Here is a 14,237-nt window from a genome sequence, read left to right as displayed (position 1 = left end):
TATATGTAGAATGGAATGATTAAAAAAAAAAGTTACCACCCACAATTGGGTGGGTCACATCTCTATGGAAACAATAAAAAAGATTTTAAAAAAGCAATACCGAAAGGATTAAATAACTTGGGTTTTTCGGGGTACATAATATCTTCAAACCAGCACAAGGGATTCAAGAGGTTGGCAAACTCCGAAGGGAATAAATAGAAAGAAAACCACACCCAGGACATCATATTACCGGGGATAAATAAAGTTCACTTCGTTAGAAAACATAACAATAAAAAATCTGTATGTGCTTAATAAAAGAGCTTAAAAACATGTGAAGCCCAAACTTACAGAACTAAAAGGAGAAAGAAAAACTTCTAATTAAAGTTGGACATTTTTAATACTACTTTGTCAGTAGTTGATAGAATAATAGACAGAAAAAATCTGAAAGGGTATAGAAGATGGAAACAACACTATCAATCTCTACCTAATTGCTTCTATAGAACATTGCACCAGACAACTGCAATATGCACATTCTTTTCAAGTGCAATTTATATTCTTTGACACAATTATATATGTTTTCTGGTAGTTTCAAAAACATAAAATGCATAGAAATAAAATCAATAAAAGATGTAGAAGGCTGAAAAAAAATAGCAAAATATTACTGAGAGAAATTAAAGAAGACCTAAAACATGGCTGGAAAAATTCAGTATCATTAAAATGTCAATTGACCATAAATTGATCTATAAATTCAATGCAACCCCAATCATAATCCCAGAAGCTTTTTAGAAAATAGAAATCAACATATTGGGAAAATTATATTTCACCAAAATTTTAAATTTCTATCCTTCAAAGAGACGATTAGGAAAATGAATAAGCAAGCAACATATTGGAAGAAAATATTTACAAATTATATATCTTATAAAGAACTTGTATCCAGAATATATAACTTGATGACAAAAAGTCAAACAACCCCATTTAAAAATAGGCAATTATGTTGAACAGACTCTTCACAAAGAAAAGATAATGCAAATAGCCAATAAGCACATGAAAAAGTGTTTGGTGTCATTAGTCACCAGTTAAATGCAAATAAGACCAAAAGATATCAAACACAATGGGTCAGAATAAACAAAACGGGTTGGATTAAAAAGATTAACAGTGACAAATGTGGGCTGGAAATTTCATACATTGATGACAGGAATACAAATTAGTACAACCACTTTGAAGGAAAGAAATCAGACACAAACGGCTTCATACTGTGTGATTCCATTTATGTGAAATTCTAGAACAGGCCAAACTATAAGAAAAACAACAAGGTAAGAAAAATGGTTTCCTCTGAAGGTGAGTGGCGATTGGCTGGAAAGAAGCAGTGGAACTCTGAGGTGATAAACATTCTAGATTTCTCTACAGGGGTTGGGTATGTGGGTGTATGCATTTTTCAAAACTCATTGAATTGTACACTTGTACTTTCACTGTATGTAAAATTTACCTTTAAAAGATCTGTAAACAAACAGAATAAACACTGCAAACAAGAAGGGCCAGTTTCGAGAAACAAACAAAACACAATTAACTCTAAGTCAGTCGCCTCTTTCCAGAGAGGAAATTGCTGGAATTTACACTGCAGGAAGGCATTTCTCTTGGTGGCTGCAGTGCACCTTTACAGTGGCTCACCTGTGCAGGTGAGCGGGAGTCTATCCTGCCTCTCCTGTGGCCACCACCCCAAGACGTGGGACAGGAACCTGGGATAAACATGAGCCGCAGTCAGTGGCACCAAACCCCTAGAATGACGCTTACCCCAAGGGAAGTCCCAGGAGCACTTGTTCCCACTGCTGTCTGAACCGGAGCACCACTCCTTCTGCCCCGTGACCCCTTAGACAACAGCGACTCTGTGCCAAAACTGTCTGGAGCCCCCAATGCCACCGTTCAATGGGGAATGACGCGGCGCCAGGATTCCTGGGGCAGGGAGGACCCCAAGGTCCCTCATCTCAGATTCAGAACCACGGATGTCTCTCCATGTCTCAGCTTGGCACAGAGGCCAGCCCTGGTCCACCTCTGTCCACTTCTTGGTGATATGAATCTGGAGGATTGTTGCCCTGCCCTGACACTGGACTTTGGTCTGGGTCATTAATGCCTCCTTTCTCTATCTCTGAGCCCCAGGGACGAGGGCAAGGGTCTTTATTGTTTTCTGTTTCTGGGTCCCTCTTGCAAATTTGTTACCCCTTCCTTGTAAATTTTGAGCTCCATTTATCAGTAGCTTCTCTCACAGAAGAAGTAATAATAACTCCACAGCACTGAATCTAACTCTAAAGATTAATATAATATAATAAAGATGTTGGGTATGTATTACTCAAGTGCAGGTTTTCAAAAATTTATAAACTTTCCTAAAAGTCAACAGCTTTATATAAATAATAATTAAGGCTATGGATTGAGATTAGGAGATTGGGTGGGGTTTAGGGAAGGATTTTACATCTTGACATAACTTTTTTTTAATTGAGGGCTTCTAGATAAATTTACCCTTTCTTTCCTTCGTTCCTTCCTTCCTCCCTCCCTCCCTCCCTCCCTCCCTTCCTTCCCTCCTTCCTTCATTTCTCCCTTTCTTCCCTCCCTCTACATTTTCCAGTTTAACATACTTTCATTATGCTAGTTTGAAATGCTCACTTCTACCTGAAAAAATACCAGTTGAGTGAATTTATTGGTCTGATGATAATTTCAACTTAAAAATACCTATGAAAATGCCCTGGTAGAAAAACAGACCTAAAAAAAAAAAGTTTACCCTTTGGCATTAGTAAGGACTAATAATCTTGTCAAGGTCAGTTCTCTGAGATAACAATGACATATTTATGTTAACAAATACATCGAAGACCTTGACTGTTAGCACTGTTTTTCTTCCCCCTTTGATTTATAACCCAAGGTATTGTTTTTCTAGGATATTTTTTCTTGTAGAAAATACACACACTCATTAGCTATTAGTGTGATTACAGATTGGGAAGGGGGAGAAGGTGGAAGGAAGGACAAAGAAAGGCAGAGGAACAAATATTCACTAACTCATTACTTGAGCCAGGTACTGGGTGGGGTAGTTTACCTAATTCTCGCAATATGTGCTAGTTGTTTCAGTTTTTGTTAAAGCTGCTGGAATGCAGTATACCAGCAATGGATTGGCTTTTTGAATGGGGATTTATTAGCTTACAATTTGCATTTCTTAGGCCATGAAAATGTCCAACTCAAGGCACCAATAGAATGCTGCCAGTATCTGGGACATCTTGGTCACATGGGAAGGCACATGGCCAGCATCTACACTTACAGGAACGGGCTAAGAGGACATGGGGTGCATGGGTGGGGCAGTGGAAGAATGCTCACCTTCCATGAGGGAGACCCAGGTTCAATTTCAGGACCATGCACCTGAAAAAAAAAAAAAAAGATAACATGGCCTTTTCTGGGGTATGTCACAGCTTCAGACTGACATCCAGGTATTGTGGGGCCCATTTTTCCAGACTTAGAGCTAAGATATTGCCAGGAGGGGCAACCCCTGTCCAGGCTCTTCCTAGTATCCCTGGGGTATATTCATTTCCTAGGGCAACTTTAACAAATTTTCACAAACTCGGTGGTTTATAACAAATTTATTGTCTTACAGTTCTGGAAGTCAGAAGTGCAAAAATATCTTTATGGGGCTAAAATCAATGGGAACATTAGGGCTGATTCCTTCTGGAGGTCCACTGTCAAGGCCTAATCCCCCATCCTCTGGGTGTGGACTCATCTATAAACAGGACCTTCAAAGAGTCTATTAAGATGAGGCCAAATTGAGTGGAGCAAAGCCCAATGTGACTGTCGTCCTCTGCGTACAGGCAGTCATTTTGGACAAGGAAACAGACACCTGAGGTGGAGACTAAAGGTGACAGAGGCAGAGACTGATTGTCAGTGAGCCCCCACCAGCTACAGACTTTGGAGAAGGCACAGCCTGCCAATGCCTTCCATGCCTGCCTCCAAAACCGAGAGACAAGAAGTTCCTGCTGTTGAAGCCAGCCAGTCTGTGGCATGTGTCATAGCAAGCTGCTTACTGAGCTGCCTTCTTTTCTGCTATGAGATGTTCAAGACTTAATTTGTACATTTCTTATCCCTGACCTTGGAATCAGCCACTTCTCCAAGGAGTCCAAGGAGCCCTGTTTCCTTCTAGTGGGAAACAGTATTTAGAGGTCATAGTCTGGGTGCTAATTGCTACTAGGTTGGTTAAAATGTTTAGGCTATTCAATGTAGAGAGCTAGAAAACACATATTTTTAAAGACAAAAAACATCACGAGTTCATACTGAGAAAATAGTTGAAGATTTTTTTTTTTCGATATTTTTCAAAGTCACTTGAAACAGTTCTTTTTTTTTTAATGGGGTTATGCCACCATTGCTGATGAGAAGTCTAATTCAGTAATTCAATATTAATAAGTAAAATTTTTATAGAGCATTAGATATTTTTTAGGGTTTTTAGGAACATTGTTGTTTAGGGTTTGCCATATTGTGGCAGTTTGTAATATTTGGCTGAAGCTTGCGTAAGAGTAACATCCAGAACAACCTCTCGACTCAATTTGAAATCTTTTAGCCCTTGAAATGCTATTTCTTTCCCCCACTTCAGTCAGTTCATCCATGTCAGGGCAGGATCGTTTTTTGGAGCTTATGTTTCATGCTGCAGGTGCCAGGTTTATATTCCTGGAAAACATGTCCCACACTGGGGGGAAGCTTAGAGTTCAGCTTCGAGAGACCACATTTGAGCAACAGCACAGATCTTCTGGAGATGGCTCTAAGGCACTAATTCTAAGTAGATTTAGTTTACTGTTACAGAAATAAGTTTCATAAGGGCAAGTCTTAAAATTGAGGCCTTGGCTACCTGGGAAATTTCCAATAGTTTTATTTTTCCCAGTCCCTCAAGGGATTTTGCACACACTTTTTCATTTTTTGCCCCAAACACTGTGAAATGTAGAGTATAAAACATTAACTTGTACAAAACATTAAGATTTTGTCCCTTATTCCAGGTTCTATATTAAAATAGAAATGAATTAGGTTGCTTAATTTACTAGACAGATTAAATTAGATAGTGCAAATTTTGGACAAAATAAACATTTTTAAGCTCTCACAAAAGTTACAGCTTTAAAATACAGACGATATTATTTTTTACCTTGTCTATTGATTTATCTTGGTTTCAACCATATCAGCTTCATTACATCTTAATTGGAGTTTGATTTCTTGTTATTTAATCATTGCTGTGTAGACCCAAGCTAACTTTCAGAGCCAGAGAACTAAATTTGAGTTTTAGATGTTGTACAGACACTTTAAGTTTCAGGGAATTACTGAGTTTATAAAGAGTAAAGTATCTCAGAATTTGATGATAATAGTTAATGCTTATAATCTGAGCTTTAATTTGTATAAATATTTTGAAATGAAGCTTTTTTTAGAAATAAACATTAGACTGTTGTTTTATATTAATAAGTCATAATAGAGGTTTTCTTCTATTATATTTTTACACATTTACCAGAGTTATGTTATTTAACAGATAAAATATCATATATATATTTGTTAACTTTTCTTTTTAAGTTGAGCACATATATTTTTAGAGAAGTATTACAGCAAAGCAGTGCAACTGACAATTTGGCTGCTTCTATGATCTGTAACCTTTTTAAAATAATAAATAAAATTATTAATAACATCATACCATTGCTTAATGTTATATAGATTAGTATCAGAATATAACATTGATAGTGAGACTATTGTCAAAGTTTTAGGTATTATACAATGTTCAAATATATGAATATTTAATATATTTAAATTTAATTAGTAACAAAATAGAAAATTCTCTTTAACCATTGTGATATGTCTCAAATACTTCTTAGGCAATAGGTTAAGCTATTTTAGTGCCTTAGTACCTTATTTACACAAGGTGAAAGGACAAATTATCTGTAACAATTTTTTCCTAACAGTGAGGAGACTGGTTTTCTGAAATAAAGGATAATGCCAGCATAAACATTAATAAGGATATTATTCTGATGTAAAATATTTTAGACACAGTATTTGGATAATTAAGAAAAATGTTTTTCAAAATACTTTATATTAAGAGCATACCAACAATCTATGTTAATAGAACACAGAGAAAACTAAACTTTAGTTTTGTATGAATACTCAGCTGAACACAAAAGCTTTCCTTTTTTTTTAGTATATGATAAACAGACCTATTAAATTTTGGTTAGTGCAGATTATGACAGACAGAATTCACTTTCATAAACTTCTTCTTCATGAACTTTTACAATCATTCAGAACTCATACTTAAAAATGACTGTAACATGGGCGGGCCACAGTGGCTCAGGAGGCAGGAATGCTTGCTTGCGATGCCAGAGGACCCGGGTTTGATTCCTGGTGCCTGCCCATGTGAAAAAAAATAATAAAAAAAAAATAAAAAAATAATGATAAAAATGACTGTAACAGGGCGGGCCACAGTGGTTCAGCAGGCAGAGTTCTCACCTGCCATGCTGGAGACCTGGGTTCGATTCCTGGGGCCTGCCCATGCAAAAAAAAAATGACTATAGCAAATAAAATTCATCTCTTTCAACTCTTTATTGTGTTCTGTATTATTTTACCTATAGTCATATAATCAGGAATAAAGTTGATAATATACTTATAAAGCTTTTGAACCTGTATACTTTTTTTTTAATAATAGTATTTATGAAGGGAAGAAGAGCCAGAGATTTATAAAATAATAGAGGAAGAGAATAAATTTATGTTGGGGTTTAGAACATGGCCAGGCATTTATGTACTTTATATTAAGAACACATAAATGATTATTTTATAATATATTTAAAATCTCTTAATTAAATTTAGCAAAAAACTCAAATTTTTCTTAACAACATTTTTAACTAATAAATAATGCCAGGAATGTGTTCATTTATGGAATCAAGTTACAGTTATTTTTAAAACTAGTTTAGAGTTTTATTTGTTTAAATGTTGCCTTCTTATTTAAAGGTTTTACACATGTTATCTCTATGATGTCTTCTTAGGTCATTTTTTATTTCTTTCCTTTTTAAATTCTTTCAGTTTTTTTTTTTGTTACCACCATTTTATATATGGTGGTAACAAAATATACACTTAATAGGTGTATATTTTAACTAGAATATAAACCCTTAGCAGCTAAGATTTATGTCTTTTTATTTATGACAGACTGGAATTAGTAAACTTATTATAACTTCAAATTCTTGTACATATTGAGGAAACAAATGACTAAGTAAGTAAAGTCAGATTTTTAAAAATTCAGTTATTTAAAGTTTTTAAAAAATCCATTCATATTTTATTAAACTTACTTGATTTTTTAAATAGAATATTTGAAGTATTAGCATATTTTTAATTTTATTATAGTTCATATAAGTGTTATAATTATTAGGTACATTGCTCAGTTTATACAACCTGTTAGGCTACTTTAAGCGGAATTTTGAGAATGTACTTATAATATCAGTTTATTTATTAGTAAGTTTCTTTAAATTTAAGGAGAATGCATTTAAGCAGAATAAAATTGCATTTGTTCAAAAATTCATCATTCAATTCCTTTTATTGTTTTTTTAATATTTTTAAATTGTGAAGAATTTTAAAAGTACATTGACTATTAGGTTCTGGGAAATATACTGAGCTCATTGAATTTGTCCCAAGTTTAAATCTAAGAAAACTTTTTAATTGGTTGCACAGAGAGAAAGATATTAGGCTTTTTGGGTTTGAAAGTTTTAGGTAAGGGCTGTGGAATTTTGAGAGTTTTTATGCTTTTCCCTCCACTATTTTAAACTATTAGATTCATTTCACTAAATATTTTTGAGATGGACAAGTAAAGGATTGATTCCATTTCTACTGTTTGCAAAGTGATTTTAACTACAGCATCTTTAACTTCAACTATAATAGTAGTTTTTTTATTTTAAATCATAATAGGACCAGATTATGTCACAGAAATAAAACCTTTTTATAGATTTATAACTAAAACGCTTTTAATTTTTGATACAGCCAAAAGGTTCCCTTTTTAAAAGAATTTCTGTAATTAGTAACCAGTTATGAATATTTGGCTGATATAAATGTAGGAACATACCAATTAATAGTTAGACCAAACACAGTAGCTAACAAACAGGCACTAAATATTTAACACACCGAATATATTATTTAACAATTAAACCCACATAAAACACTTATGACACCACTTTAGAAGTGATTAGTGGGGTAGGAGGCTTAGGATATTTTTTTTTATGAAGGAGGCAAAGTGATAGAGGCAGAGGGAGAAGGTGTCAAGAGTGCCAGCAGGAACTGTCAGACCATTTGCTAGTGGAGAGTGCCATCCTGTGGGCAACGTTTGTGTTGTTTTAAAGGCTATTGGGAAGGCTTATGGAGGTTTGCTTGTGGCAGGCTTATGAGTTATTGCTTCCTTGCAGGCTTATGGAGCTACCCAAGACAGCTTTAAATAAGACTAACTGCCCAGGTTTATGATCCACTCACAACAAAGAAGGCATCCCCAGTCTGTTGTTGGAACCAGAAGAGCACATGCAGTCTTTCACTCAGGGCATCCCCTGTTACTTTTGACTGCTGCAATGGGGAAAAGCACTCTTGAAGCTGGAGAGTTTTGACTAAGTGCTTAGATTTTTCAGGCCAATAAAAAATGCTTGGGGAGCAAGCTGGGAAACCATGTTAAAGCAGACCCGAACGCCACAGGGCAGCTGTCCACAGGACACAAAACTCTCCAGGGGAGGATCTAGGCAGAAAGGCATCACTCACCCAGGGCTGAATTGGTTGTAGGCATTTGAGGGCTGTGGATGTGAGCTGGCATCATGCTAAGGTGGTCTGAGCCGGAAACTCAAGCCATCAGTTACATGGAAACCATAGTTAGTGTGCCAGTTTGAAGAACGGAGTGGCTGGAAGGCTGCCCCTGTAGCCCAACAGGCGAGAAAACTAAGCCTTAGACCCGCGTCCCAGTTTCGGCACCATTTATGCTAGGCACAGCATCATTTAGGATTCCACACGAGACTGTGAGTAAAGCTTAATAGGTTTACTGAGAAAGAGAGAGACAGACTGAGAGCAGAGGGAGAGCAGGCAGGCAGGAGCCAGTGAAACCTGCTGGCAAGAGGAAAGGAAAAATGGCTCCAACTCTCTTTCTAATGGCTCGTGGTTTTAAAGGAGAAAACGCACCGAGAGGATGGGGTGGCATGCAGTGCAGGCATCGCGGGAGGGGCCAGGCAGGCGCAGACCATGGCGTCAGGCTTGCAGGTGTCTGGCCGCACGCGTCCATCTTGCCGGCACATCAGGTCCTGTCACAGGAGCTGCCGAGGGACAGAAACTGAAGGGGACCCCAGGCCTCAGAATCCATTTTGCATGTCAAGTTTATTTTCTGAGACCTGACAGGGCCCAGACAGTGGGACTCTGTGGGCTGAGTACCAGCTAGCCTGTGGGGGGTTTTACCTGGCAAGAGGTTTGGTGGGGAGGTGGCCCAGTGTGGCCTGGCATGGCCTGGTATGGCCTGGTGTGGCCTGGTATGGTCCCTTGTGGGCTGGTGTGGCCCAGCAGCAGCCGGGCATAGGATCCTGCCTCAAGGAGGACCAGCCCTGGCCTGCTGGCTCCCCTGTGAGGCCAGTAAGTGCCCCTCCCCCTCCTGGCAGGGCCGACCCCACTTGGCACCCACCCACATCCCTGTCTCTCTTGCCTAAAAGCTTCCTGCAGCCACTATAGATGCCTTTTCCCTCAGGGAACCTGTGTCTCAGTTCACAGTAGAAACCAGTGTGGAAAGGGTATTTGTTTACAGAACTGAGAATGCAAACTATTTACACACTGCCTCTAGCAAAACAAAAGCACAGACTGGCTTACACTGGCTCTCCCAGTATCATTATCTTGTAAACCAGAGAAAGAAACAGCTACGGAAGTAGCCGATGGATTTTCTGCCTGGACTTCATTTTGGTGTTAAGAAACTTTTTTTTTAGAAGAACCACTCGATAAAGAAAAGGAAGAGGCCATTCCCCTGGCCCAAGCGCACATGTCCATCACATCTGCCACCGTGGAGATAAAGGCCCAGCGCTGAGGCTGACGCTCGTCACTGCAGAGTGGGGCTGGGGGCCTGGAGGGGGGCTGTCCCTGACGCCCCCCAGCTCCAGCCCTGGGGAGGCTCAGCCGTGTGCTTCCCCCCCAGGTCTGCTGTGGATGGAAGGGGGTGCCCCGAAAACATTCAGATCCTCACCCCGTCCTGGGCTGTGATGGTGTTTGGGATGGACGCACACCCCCAGCCAAGCTGTGCCCAGTCCCCGCCCCCACCCTGGGTGGGGTGCTTTAGTGCACAGGATGTGGACATGGTTATGCGTGCAGGTGCCCACGCTGTGTCGGGGTGGACTTCGCCCAGGGCTGCTGGCTCCCTATAAGCAGAGCAACATGGAGGCGGCTGAGCCGTGGGATGCCACGAGCCAGGGGCCAGCGCTGAGTGGGGGGCCGGGAGCCACCGCCAGCAGGCTGCAGAACCTGCCCTTGATTTTGGGTCTCCGCCCCCCAAAATGTGAGCTGATCGATTCCTGTCATTTAAGCCAGGCTTCGGCAACATGAGGCGCTGGGCTTGGCTGGGGGCTCTGGTCAGAGCGGGGCTGATGAGGGGTCCAGGGCAGCATTTTACAACTCATGGAGGGGAGGGAAGTGCCTGCACACAAACCACCGTGCTTGGTACAGGAGGAGAAAGGGCAGACATTTCTGGGTCCTTTTCCTGTGGTGCTGGGACGCCCGTTCTGGGGTTGCTGAACTTATAAGCTGGTCACCTTTAGGGCCCAGACTCCAGAGCGAGGCTTTCCTGGCTCCAGCAGCGTCCGGACCCCCAGGGCCTCGGCGCCCCCACCCCGGGCCTCTGCTCCACCAGCAGGGCCGGGTCAGGGAGACTCTAATTCCCGGAGCTCAGGCCCCCGTCGAGTAGGTCTGGGGGCCACCGTTCAAGCTCCACTGCCTTATCTGACTGAACAGGCCAAAGCGACAGCACAGGAAGTGTAAGCCAGGAAATCTCCCTGACCTTCAGCACTGCACGGAGGATGGCAGACAGCTGGCAAGGGTCACCACATCCACGCTGAGGTCACACTCCCACGCCGAGGTCACAACACCACGCCGAGGTCACACCCCCACACCCAGCTCACACCCCCATGCAGAGGTCACACCCTCACGCTGAGGTCACACCCCCACACCCAGCTCACACCCCCAGGCAGAGATCACACCCCCACGCCGAGGTCACACCCTCACGCTGAGGTCACACCCTCACACCCAGCTCACACCCCCATGCAGAGATCACACCCTCATGCAGAGATCACACCCCCACGCCAAGGTCACACCCCCACACCCAGCTCACACCCCCATGCAGAGATCACACCCCCACACCCAGGTCACACCCCCATGCAGAGATCACACCCTCATGCAGAGATCACACCCCCACGCCAAGGTCACACCCCCACACCCAGCTCACACCCCCATGCAGAGATCACACCCCCACACCCAGCTCACACCCTCATGCAGAGATCACACCCCCACGCCAAGGTCACACCCCCACGCCAAGGTCACACCCCCACACCCAGCTCACACCCCCAGGCAGAGATCACACCCCCACGCCGAGGTCACACCCTCACGCTGAGGTCACACCCTCACACCCAGCTCACACCCCCATGCAGAGATCACACCCCCACGCCAAGGTCACACCCCCACACCCAGCTCACACCCCCAGGCAGAGATCACACCCCCACGCCGAGGTCACATCCTCACGCCAAGGTCACACCACCATGCCGAGGTCACACCCCCACACCCAGCTCACGCCCCCAAGCAGAGATCACACCCCCACACCCAGCTCACACCCCCACGCCGAGGTCACATCCTCACGCCAAGGTCACACCACCATGTCGAGGTCACACCCCTACATCAAGGTCACACTCCCACACTGAGTTCATACCCCTGTCAAGGTCATGCCCCCATGCCGAGGCCATACCCCTACTCCACAGTCCATGGCACAGCTCACTGCATTCAGGCCTTGCCACCTGTGGGCACTGCTTGTGCCCTGACAGGCCCCGTCACTTCCGGCCCCACAGGCAGCCGATCCTGAGATTTCAGATGCAAAAAGGAGGCTACAACACATTTAAAATGACCAGAAAAGACAAACCTATAGCAACAGAAAGCAGAAGGGTGGGCAGGTGGGGGCAGAGAGAGCAGAGATTAACGGATAAAGGGCACAAGGGATCTTGTGACTAAGGATGATGAAAAGGTCCTAAAAGTGGCTGAGGTGAGGGCTGAAAACTTTGGCAAATGTCCCAAAGCACGGTGACCTGTGCACAAGACATGGGTGAATCATATGATGTATAAAATATGCCTCAGTAAAGTTATAAAAAATGAATTTGAAGAAAAAGGGACAGTGACGGGTTTCAGTCCCAAACCTTCTATATTAAACAGCATTAATGTAAAATGAAGCTGCTGATCTGCTCGGTGGTGTGGGCAGGAAAACTTGCCGACCTGGCTCTGTAAGCCTTCCTTTTCCACCTGTAAAATGGGCCCAGCCTTGCCTTCGTCACAGCTTGCGTGGATCAGAGAGACGCATGCGGGGGTCCGCGGGACAGAGCCAGCACTGAGCAAAAATCTGCCTCTGCGGCCATCGCGGTCGCTGCTGAGGGTGGTGGGGGCCGCTTTAAGGACAGGACTGGACGGGGACAGGGATGCAGTGGGTGGACACCCCCTGCCCCCTCCATAAAGCAGCGTGCGATGGAGCGGGAGGGGTACAGAGGCCAGGGCCCCCGCGCCGGGCCCCTCGCTGGACCCAATGAGCGTCCTGCCGCCCTCTCCGCCAGACTCCGCGGCCACCCGCACGTCCTCAGCCATCCTTCCCAGCTCCACCACCCTCCAGCTGTTCAACAGACCATGCCCTGGGGGAGACACGTGGCCCCGAAGCTGGGAATGCGCCTCACCTGGAAAAAAGGGTCTTTGCATCTGGGACTGAGTTAAGCGTCTCGAGGTGAGATCACTTTGGATTGGGTGGTCCTTGAATCTGATGACAAGTGTCCTAGTGCGATAAGAGAGAGGCCGAGAGAGCTGAGGAGGAGAAGAGGAGGTCGTGTGAAGACGAGGAGGTAGCAGAGGTGCTTTCCCAGCCCCAGAGTTCCCAGGCTCCCCAGAAGCTGGAAGAGGCAGGGGACAGGTTGTGCCCTGCAGGCTTCAGGGGGCACAGTCTGCTCATGCCTCCATCTCAGCCTGCAGTGTCCAGGGCTGCAGGATGGGAAATGCCTGTCGCTTTCCAGTCTCCCGGGCTATGGTCTCCTGCCTTCTCCTTGGAATGCACGCTGCACTTCTTTTCTGACTCTCTCATTTGCCCTGGACTGGACTGGGGCCTCCTGAGGGCCAATGCGGGCAGACGCGCTCAGTGATGGCTCTTCATCCCCGGTTCCCAGCCTGGAGACAGGCAGTGAGTGGGTCCCCCAGGTCTCACGTGCAGCCGACGTGGGAACTCCGTAATAAAGCCGACAGAGGCAGGAGGGGCCAGCCAGTGTGACCTGGACGGGGTCGGGCCAACTTTGCTGCATGGTTATAGAAATCCTATCCTGGTTGTGGTGGCGTGCCCGATTATATCCTCTCTAAAGCAAAACTGAGAAAGGGCGTTCAGTTCAGCAAGTTCTGGCACCCAGTGGGGCGCCCCTGTTTCAGACTCCATGAAATGACGATACTCAGAGCTGCGAGTCCAGGAACCTCCCGGGGACCAAGCCAGGTGTGCACCACTGGTTTCATTTCTTTTTCGTTCAATATTAAGGCAGCACAAGCACATATGACAATTTGAAATATATCAGTTCATGTCAGCTGTAAAATAACAAGGATATATATATTTTTTAATTCTCAGAAACATAAGGTTTCATCTTCTCCATCGATTTTGGAAGAGGGGTGTGCTGAGTCCCCCTAACAGTGAGCCAGCAGAGAGGGTGCCAGGTGGTGTATCAGCCACCTAGAGCTGTGTAACAAAACACCTTCGAGGTCATCCGGTGCCACCTCCCGTGTGCTGGGGGTTTCTGCTCCTTTCCCCTCCCAGGCAGCAGCTCTCTGTCTGAACGTTCCCTGACAAGAAAGTCAGGACTGGGAGATGACGGGTTCTCTGGCTGGCCAGCTCTAACTGCGGGGAAGCTTTTGACCTAGTGCCTGCCCCCCTAACTTCCACTCAAATCATTCACAGGCAGGAGAGCCCAGTGGGTGAGGAAACATGCTCTTCAGTCCAGCCCACCTTGTCCCCA

Source organism: Tamandua tetradactyla, chromosome 10, assembly GCF_023851605.1.
Source record: "Tamandua tetradactyla isolate mTamTet1 chromosome 10, mTamTet1.pri, whole genome shotgun sequence".
NCBI lineage: Eukaryota > Metazoa > Chordata > Mammalia > Pilosa > Myrmecophagidae > Tamandua > Tamandua tetradactyla.
This window is presented reverse-complemented; position numbering follows the sequence as displayed.